This window comes from Pyrus communis, chromosome 10, assembly GCF_041283825.1.
Source record: "Pyrus communis isolate YQ-2024b chromosome 10, ASM4128382v1, whole genome shotgun sequence".
Classification (NCBI taxonomy): Eukaryota; Viridiplantae; Streptophyta; class Magnoliopsida; order Rosales; family Rosaceae; genus Pyrus; species Pyrus communis.
In genome coordinates, this window is record NC_142574.1 from 30,837,195 (window position 1) to 30,847,853 (window position 10,659).

Below are 10,659 nucleotides of genomic sequence, written 5' to 3' on the forward strand. Positions count from 1 at the left end.
ATATGCAGCAAGAGAGAGAAAAAAAAGAATTCACTTCAGAACCAAAGAAACTATCAATCGTGTTGAAAATCAACCGTGTACCTATAAAATGCTCGCCTACATACATGTTGAGCCAATAGAATCATAGAAGTATCTTTATTTGTACATTTTGTTATCTTCTTATGGGGTTTGAATTTCTGTACAGTAAATTATGAGAACATTTTCGTTTAAAAATGGTAGATTCAATTTGTATCATTTTTGTTGGATATTAGAGATTTGTAGGTTAATCAAGTCAAGTTCATATGATGAAATCAGCTATTGAATTGAAATAAAAGGGACAAAATCAGTTACTTTCTAGTTTCCAGAATATGAAAAGTTAGAGAAGGTGGGGTCTCAATTTTTGTTTTGTTTTGTTTTTTTTTTCAATTTTCAACGAAAAGCAACAAAACAAGGGAAGGGGAAGAGAAAAAAATACGTGGTTGGGAAGAAAATCTAACAAGGAAAAGGAGAGGAGGAACTGAGGAAAAAAAATCGGACATTATATAATTTTAATGGTGTAATTATTTAGTAGATAATCGTATTATGAAAATTTTAAATATAAATTATTAAACATATTGTACATAATGCTTACTAGGCATGTTTTGAGTAAATGGTAGTGCCACTCAACATTGTTTAGTGGTAAGTCTAGCTCCACATAAGTTTTTCTCGATAAATAGAGTGGTTGAACATTATTGTCACTACTTAAGGGTAGCGAACAAAAATGCACTCGAATAAATGTTCATCTGATCCCAACCGACATATGCATAAATATTTTTCTTCGTACTTGTATTCATTTTCCGATACGACTATTTATGTGGAGCTTCATTTGCTTCAAATTAAATATAATTTGTGGTTTTTATTGCATGAGTGGAAACTCAAACCATTAGAGTTGCTTTTAATTACACATAAACATCTCAAAATTTCGTTGCAATGGAGGAGCAAGTTAAGTATTCACATTGGATGCGGCTGGGTATGCAAGTTCGATTTGTGAACAAACTTTTAGTTTTCATGAACTGCCAACAAGCTGCTTGACAAGAACGAAGTGCTCAGCTCAAATTTGTCGTCCAAAAGGAAACAGTAATGTGGTGCTAGCCATGCGTGAATTAAGACCGTTGTGTTCCTATTGTTTTCACAACGAGTACAAGACACATACCACATGCTTTGAATTTCAAATAGCCAAGTCAAAGAGCACGTTCCCATCCCCTTTGTAATATTATATTTAATTATGTTGCATATCAAATTTAATAATATTTAATTAACTTTTTTTACAAACATATTTCAATCTTCTAACCACTCTTCTAACAATTCTATCATGAAAATAGTTAAAGTTTCATTATAAAATCATTTGATAATATATGAAGAGTAGTTCAATATTTTATAAACACATATAGTGTCCATTTTATCCTTAACGTGTAAACACATATAGTGTCCATTTTTTCCTTAATGTGAGATTCATATTCTCAACTAATATGTACTAATAGGTAACAAGGTGTTGTTAATTTATCTCTAATATTATCTCCATTAAATATTGAGTTTCCAAAATTCTTAAGAGTTTCAAAAAAAAAAAGTTTGTAAGGGATCGGTGTGTGAGAGTCGAAAGAGATTATCTTAGAAAATCAAAAAATAAAACACACGGTGGGAAAATTTTTAACCCTAAAAACAAAAAACAAAAATCTTCCATGCGGTTTTATATGTATTGGTAAATTTTAAATTTTTTACAAGCCTTGAAACCATGCAAATATATCGTGGAGTGACCAAGTAAGCAGTAAATACAATATTTAATGACGTGTTTGAAGGTGTATACTGTTCTAAGTTCTATTAAGCCTAAATAGTCAAAATTTTCAAGGCTCGCGCTTGTGCTTATACTTCTATTTTCTGTGTCTTATCAAAATAACTACCAGGCACTTTCTCAAGTCCAATCTTAAACTTGGAATATTTGCCTTGAATCTGGACCCCAAAAATCAAAATCAAACCCTCTCCGAACCTATTTATAGCTCTCTCACCCACAACCAAAATCGTAACCCTTAGGAAAGTCCAAACGAAAAACATAATCCGTAACCGAAACGGAAAGTACATAAAAACCATATCTCATATCTCATCATTTTTTTGTTAGCTTCTTCAAGGAGCCATGCAGCGTTCACCAGCTTTGGTTCGCAATTTCCTCCGCCAGGGAAGCAACCAAATCCTAACCTTTAAATCACGCCCGCCATGCGACGTGTTCATTAACCACCGGGGGATCGACACCAAGAGAACCGTGGCCGGGTTGCTCTTTTACCATTTCTCAAGGCTCAACTTGCATCCTTTCTTGGACAGCAAGAACATGAAACCTGGGGACAAGTTGTTCGACAAAATTGACGCGGCGATCCACAAATGTAAGGTGGGGGTTGCCGTGTTTTCGCCTCATTATTGCGAATCTTACTTTTGCCTCCATGAGTTGGCTCTGCTCATGGAGTCTAAGAAGAGGGTGATACCAGTTTTCTGTAATGTAAAGCCGTCTCAACTTAAGGTCAGGGACAATGGAACTTGCTCCCCAAATGAGCTAAAAAGGTTCAGTTGGGCACTTGAAGAAGCTAAGTACACGGTTGGACTCCCTTTCGACTCCTGTAAAGGGTACGTATATCGTTATATCATAAGGAATTATTAGATTGTCATTCTTTATTAATTTCTTATAATAAAGTTGTAAAATATATCAATTCTAAGTAAGTGAATGCATGGGTTTCAAATATGTTTTTCTTTGTCTATAGATCTATACCTTTTCTCTTGTAAGAAAACTTGGAAGTAGAGAAAGTTATATTGATATGAAAAATAGTTACACTTAGTTAGGGAACATCAATATCACCCTCAAAATGCAAGAAAAAAAAATATAAAAGAAGTGAAGGACATAAACCTAAGCCTTCTTGAAGCCCAAAAAAAAACATTATAAAAAAAAGGAGGCATAAGACCTAACCCCTCTAAAATAGAATCTATTCGCACATATAATTGTTATCGGAATATGCACTAGGTTTATTTGATCGAACACTACTATTGATTTTTGCCAATTTCGTGATGTTTTGGGTGTTTTAGGAACTGGTCGGAGTTCCTAAGAGAGGCTTCTAATGCAGTGCTGCAGAACTTGGTGGAGGTAGAAGAAGGAGCATACTGAACGTAGATACCATGTGCAGGATCAAAGTTAATATGACTCACACAATCACTTGATTGCTTCACAATTTCACAATAAAAATAAAAACAATTACTTTACAATTTCTAAAATACACACACATTTATTTATTTGTTTTATTTATTTATTACAAATTCATTGATTCTTTTGTTTAGGAGATAAATTAATAAAGAATATCTTCTAAGTTTCCAATACTGTAGATTTGTCCTTCGTTTGATTATGATACAATAAATTGTAAACATCTTCTTTTTCCAAATATTGTAATCGAAGATGTATTGTAATTGTAACAAATTCATGCTTCCTTAATAAATAATGTGAAGTTCAATTCATTGTATCTTATATCTTGTTTCTTCTTCATCCTGTACTAAAGAACAATAATACTAGTAGGAGTTAGTTCTCTCCTCATTGTTAATTTCTTTTTCTTGCTACATTGATTCAATCCTCTCTTTTGTGTGTGTTTAAGAGAGGAAAAGAAGATGAATAATGCTTCAATCCTCTCTTTTGTGTGTGTTTAAGAGAGGAAAATAAGATGAATAATGCAAGGGAGACCAAGATGAGCATTACCCAAAGAAGATAAATAAACAAAATTTAGTAACGTTGTAAATCGATTAATAGAAACGGGAGTTTCCTAGACAATGTGCTCAAACAAATTGGTCTCAAATATATAGTAAAATTGGTTATGTTCAGCATAGCAAACGGCTTCATTCGGAAGAAATCTTGATGGGAGCTGACATAAAAAGGACCAAGATCAGACTGCATGTTATGAATGCAAACCTTGAAACGTTAGAAGTGCTGCATCAGAGAATGAGATGCATTCTCGTAAAAATGACTTATTTTACATGATAGCTTGGTTACGGGACTGTTATTTAAAAATTAGCCATCATGCGCCTCCCATTTAATTTCATATATAATAAATATTCGACCTTCTCCATCTTTAATCTTTTTCAATAACAATTTATTTCAGTAATACCCAACGAAAAAGTCAGAAAATTCTCTGAAAACGGCAAGAAAACACTAGGAAAGTCAAATGACTCAAATTTCCAAGTCCAGTTTTGATTTTTATGTACAGTTTGATTAATAAAATGCTTCTACTAACATTAAGGATTGCCGTTTGTTAAAATGTTTCTCACTAACATTAAGGACTATTAACAGAAGCGGCACTAATCAAATAATTATATACATATATGTATATATTAGGATTGCTTTTAGTCATCACCAAGTTAAACTTATTGTACAAAGTCACAATGTATATATTTTAGTGGTATAGCAACAATATTGTAGCATTATTCAATTCAAAGGCAAAAGCTCGGAAATGACATCCAAATTAAGGAGAAATCTTTCAGTGCTGTAAATATGGTCCGGTACATCGACTATCATAATATAAGTCATTGAATATTATTTTTTTCAAGTATCGAACCGCTTGTATTATGATATTTGATATCGGGCTATGTTTACAGCACATTGAAAAACCTCTCCAAACTAAGATACAAATAGAATTTCCATTGTGATTACCAAGAAGCAGCTATCAGCGGCCAACGAAGCAGTACACCCATCAATGCAAAAGGAGAAGGATTCTCTCCCCTCCTAATCTTTCTTCCCTTCCATCCTCTTCTATTTAAATTATCATGGTTAAGTCACGTCAACATCTTATATTGATTTTTTTTATAAAAACAATAAGACAAAAAATAATATGTACAATGAGGGGAGTGAATGAGATGAGAATAAGATGAGAGATAATCATACTCTGCAAAGGAAACCCGACACGGCCATCCACCTGTTTATATAGATAGTACTACTAGAGAAATTACTATAAATATACAATTGTGTGGGAAAATTGACCTTGAATTGAATGGACGGCAATGAGAATTTCACCCTCTTCAACTCTAACCACCATTCAGTCACCGTCCATTTCCAACCAAAAGAAGCTTCTCAACAATTCTTTGTCTGGCCAAATTATGATTTTTAAATGTTAGGACATCTAGAAATTCATTTTTTAAGCACATGTAGTATTCTATTTAAGTGGAAATTTCTTTTTATTTTAAAGTAAGAGTAATTAATATCTAAAGTACGTATGGTGCTATGAGGAAAAAAAGTTTGCACAAGGACGAGATCTCCTCTCTTTTCACATTTATGCTTTTTATAGGAACTGAATAATATTGTTGGGCTCAATTTACTAATCCCATACCTGATTATTTTTTTTCTAATAGAGTTCAAATAATAACATTCTATTCTAATTAGTAACCTACAGATGTTTCGAATATGCGATTATGAGACGGAAATTCAAAGTAAAAAGAGTAGAGAAGGAAACGTTTGAATATTTTGAAAGAGACTTTAAGAAAAAGGCATAAAACATGGAGTTAGTGAAAGATTTGGTGCAAAACTAAGCACAATAACATTCTATAACCGATGTTTTATTTGAAAACTTGTTAAAACAACTCAAACAATTTAAAGGAAGAAACAAAGTAATCGAAAAATTAAAAGAATTTCATGATTCAGTCTCCGCTATGCACATCCTCTTACCTCATGTGAAGCCAAATTCTTTTTCGTCCATTTGATTTTTGAATTTGTATTTTATTCAAGCCACTATTTTCTTAAAGCCTTTATAGATTCTCATCACTCTTGCTTGTTTGACTGCATGCCTTACTTTGCGTAGCTCAAAGCCTCAATACGTGTCTAGTTATTTTACACGCGCTATATGGATTGACGAGGATGCGTGTGATGCTATGATCACTTGAGTTTTATCACTTTTTCTCACTTATGTCATGCTCACCGTTCTATAATTCTCGCTTAGATCCGTCTAGATGGCCTATGTGTTATGCAATTGGTCATCGCTTCGATTAATTCTTAAGCATTTGAAAATTAACAAAGGGCGCCTAGACTTGCTTAGGTGCCCGTCCAAACTTGCTTAGGCACCCGCCTAAGTCGTGACTCTCGCTTAAACAAAAAATAGATAACTTTCGTTTTGCATTTTACTTTTTTAATAAATTGTAAGAGATTTGTTGAATACTTAGATGAACACATATTATATGTTTGTTCCTCATGTCTTCATTATGTTCTAATACTTTATAATCTATATATCATTATGCTTTGTAGTCTATATATCATTATGCTTTGTAGTTTATTTGCCCACATGTAATTATGTATTTTGTATTTTAAATTATAAAAAAATTATACAATATCGATTTAAAGAGATTGGCACACTGTCTTGATTAACAGGTCTTACTCAAATGTGAACTCAAAACAAAATTATATATGAGTAGGTAAATGATCTAGTTTGATTCGAGGATCCTCCCAATATTATATACACAACGTCATCATCCAACACTCTCCTGTGTAATTGAGTTTTATTCAAATAAAGCCAACGTTTCTTTAAGAAAAATGATAAATTATACAAAACTACCTTAATTACGGGTCGAACCACAATCTCATACGTCATGTTTTAAGCATTGAAATGTCATATCTCAATTTATGAATTCGTTGCAATGTCAAACCTCCGTTAAATTTTCTGTTTAAATGATAACGTGATAGGAACGGGACCCACTATTTTTCCAATTAAAATAAAAACATTAATTAGGATAAATTATTAATTTTTATTTAGTAATTAAATTAATTAAAATTTCTTCAAGTTGCCTCCACTACCCTTCTCCTCCCCCTTGCCGACTCCCCTCCCTAATACCAGTAGCATCCACCCACCTATCCCTCCCTTTCTCTCAGGATTCCCTCTCTCCCTTTTATCTTTCATTTTCATTGTTTATCCGTTTCTCTCACGTCTCTCTCTCCATTTCTAACAAACTGATAAATGAGGAAAAGAGAGAAAAGTTGGCGTGCCAGCCCGTGGAATCACAAGGCGGCGATGGAGGTGGGGGGTTTCTGGGAACCGTTTGACTGGCGAAATACCCAAGTCCTTTTCGATTTTCCCCATAACCGCTTTCGCTCAAAACCCGGGTCTATGCGGGTCTCCGATGCAGAGCTGCAAGGGCACATCAAATGACCCAACCCGGACCGGATTCGAGGCATTTCTCGCAACACCAACTGGAGTTTTATGAGGTTCCCTCCTTACCATCAACGACGGTGTATCAGCCGGTATGGAGGAACTCGACAAGGCGGCCGGAGTGGGGAGGCCGTGGGCGGCGAAGAGAGCGTTGAGGTCCAGGGAGATGTCACTGGGGATCAACGCAGGAAATTTGGTTGTGTTTAAGGAGAGAAAGGGAGAAGGGGGATGGAGGAATGAGTGAGGGGAGGAAGAATGGGGACGGATGAAGAAGCGATAGCAGGGAGAGGACGTGAGGAAGAGAGTTTTTAATTATTTAATTAAAATTAATAATATATTAATATTAATTTTTTATTTCAGTTGGGAAAAGAGTGGGCTATGCTGGTGTTACGTCATCATTTAACAGACAAATTGATAAAAAATTTAATAGAAGTTTGACATTGTAATAAATTCATAAGTTGAGATATGACATTGGAATGTTTAAAATATGAGTTATGAGATTGTAGTTCAACTCATAATTAATGTAGTTTTATGTAATTTACTTTAAAAAATATATATATTTGTGACCTAAAGAATATTTGTGGAGCATCCTTATTATATAATGTTATTTCTTACTAAAAGAATCTAAGACTCTGAGTAGGTTGTGTCGATACATCCACCCCCGTCTGCAATTGTATAAATATGGCGTTATCTGTTCGTATTTGCCCATTTTCACATTTAAACTTCTGTCACACTCAAAAATCCTTCCTCAGTCTTACTCTTCCCGCACTAATTTCTTAGCCTCTTTAAAGCTCTTGGATCAGATCTCATACAATATTCATCACACTCTCAATTTCTGCCACAATGGGTTGGTGAGGCAGGAGCTCACTCTTTGTTCTGCTTTTGTAATATCACAATAGTATATATCGTACAGTTGCAGTACTTGCTTTTGTAATATATATTTTATCAGTAATTAAGCTCGTTTTAACACGAGCATCCAGCCCGTAACCAATTGACAATAGTTGAAGAGGCTCAAAAATTTTAAGTGCTTATGCTAGACTTCCATATTTCCTTCAACACTTCCTGCTAATTCATGACGCAACATTTTGTGTTGTGTTACATTGATATAAGCACATGCATGATCTACAGTTTACTAGAAATTTTGTTTCTAATAGTTACTAGTTGCCAAATTGTGAATCCAAGCTTTCTTATAAAGAATATTGCGGCATTATCATTGTGATTTTCGTTTGAATTTTGGACTATACATCAGCTGATGCTCTTGTTTCGACTGACTTGGCAGCACTTGGATACAAATATGTCAATCTAGGTCAGTATCCTCACATCAGTTCCTTTATTAGTGTGGTTTTGAGTGAGCTTTTTGCTTGTTATTCTGTGGACCAAAAAAGAGAGATGATTGTTGGGCTGAAAGAAACAGAGACAAGAGGGGTAATCGAAGAGCAAAATCATCAAAATTTCCTTCTGGAATCAAGGCCCTTGCTGATTATGTTCACGCAAGAGGTTTAAAACTTGGCGTATACTCTATGCTGGGTAAATACATGTTCAAATTCTTTGTTATCTGAAATAGCACCCGGCATATCATCATTACTTCTCATCTTTCTGTATTTTTAGTCATTATACTTGCAGCAAGACAATGCCAGGCTCACTTGGGCATGAAGAGCAAGATGCAAGAACCTTCGCTGAATGGGTTTGTGTCCGTTACTATTCTACTGTTCTACATTAACATATATAGTTTGTCTTGTTTTCTACCTTTGATGAAACATCAACACAAAAAAACTGAACTTGAGCTGATCGGGGCACTTCGCTGTAGGGTGTCGATTATTTGAAGTACGATAACTGCTACCATGATGGTTCTAAACCTAAAATTAGATATCCTAGAATGAGTTCTGCATTACGAAAGGCTGGAAGGCCGATTCTGTACTCCATATGCAAATGACCTCATGAAATCGTTCTACATATACTCTAAATTTGTTTACAAGGTGTTTGTTTGCATCACTAGAAAGTTGGAATCTTTTTGGTTTTGTCAAACAAAGCTTTGGTAAAGAAATATGTTCTTGAAGGGGACAAGAGGATCCTGCAAAATGGGCTGGTCGGTACGGCAACGCTTAGAGAATTACAGGAGACATTAAGGACAACTGGGAATGGTTCGATCGAAAACAATTCCTTTCTTCTTTCAAGTTCTCAACCTGAATTCTGATATGCCAGAGAATTCTAACTATGAAAACATTAAGACGGTTGCTTGAATTAATCTAATGTATACTACAATTTTAGTATCACGTCGAATGCAGATCAAAACAACATTTGGGGGAGATATGCAGGACCTGGGAAGTGGAATGGTAATATTTTATGTTGTTGCATTGACTGCCCTGTTGTCTTATCTTTCTTAAAAAAAATGCTGTTTAATTATTTGAAGTTTAATTAATCGTAATAGATCCTGACATGTTGGAAGTGGGAAATGGAGGGATGAGTTTTGAGGAGTACCGGTTTTAGCATTTGGGCTGTTATGAAAGTTTGTACTTTCCACATTGTCTGATAAATTTCAGTTCATTGGTTTGACTCGCATATATACATCGATGGTCCCAAAAATATAATTGCAACATGCTCCTTTACTTGTCGGATGTGACATCCGATCTGCAAGCAAAGAAACTCTTCAGATTCTCAGAAACAAAGAGGTCATTGATGTTAATCAGGATCCAGTCGGAGTTCAAGCAGGGAAACTGCGATCTAAAGATGGCCTAGAAGTATGTTGTAGTGTAAAATGCCGCCATTTTCCATAACTTCTACAATTAATTTTAGATCACTGACTAATCATGCTTGGGCTGCAAGGCATATGCTGACTTTGAATTTGATGAGGTGTGGGCAGGACCATTATAAGGAAAAGAGTGGTGGTAGTGTTGTGGAATAGAGGCAGGTCATTATTCATTAGCACCTATGACTATGACATGGAGGAAAGTTGGACTCTCACCACATACGTCTGTTGTAGTCCGAGATATATGAGTATATGAGTGGTATGACTGCCACATTAAAAAAATTCTCTTTCGAGTACCTCATAAAATAAATGAACTATATCTTAGTCCTCACTAACAGCAAACCGTAATGTCATTTGGTTGCAGCACTCATTTGTTTCAAGGAACATGCAAACTAGGCTGACTGCAAATGTTGCTCTTCATGGTTGTAACTGGTAAGATGTATGTCCTGATTACTTAATTAGTCCTACTCCTACCACAGGGGATTAATATCTCCAAAGATTTATAAAATAAATATATAAACATCTATTGAATTGAATGGTTTGACTTGTATATTGAATGAGAAGTTATGGGATTGCTTGTACGAATTTCTCCATTGCCCTTTCCAGAAACATTAGCCCATAAGGAAAAATAATAGAACCACTTAGAAAATGTGCACAAATTGTACAATCTCTCCTATTCATATGAAAGGCTTATTTTAACAATAACCCTTTGTACACTTTATCAAGTCTCACTTCATCACTGCACTT

At 34.7% G+C, this 10,659-nt stretch overlaps 2 pseudogenes; both read left to right on the forward strand.

The window, feature by feature from the left end:
* The first annotated feature begins 2,146 nt into the window (after positions 1–2,146).
* Positions 2,147–3,160, forward strand: LOC137728568 (putative 2' cyclic ADP-D-ribose synthase BdTIR pseudogene; annotated as a pseudogene).
* Positions 3,161–3,445: 285 nt separating this feature from the next.
* Positions 3,446–10,348, forward strand: LOC137728569 (alpha-galactosidase 2-like; annotated as a pseudogene).
* The last annotated feature ends 311 nt before the right edge of the window (positions 10,349–10,659 follow it).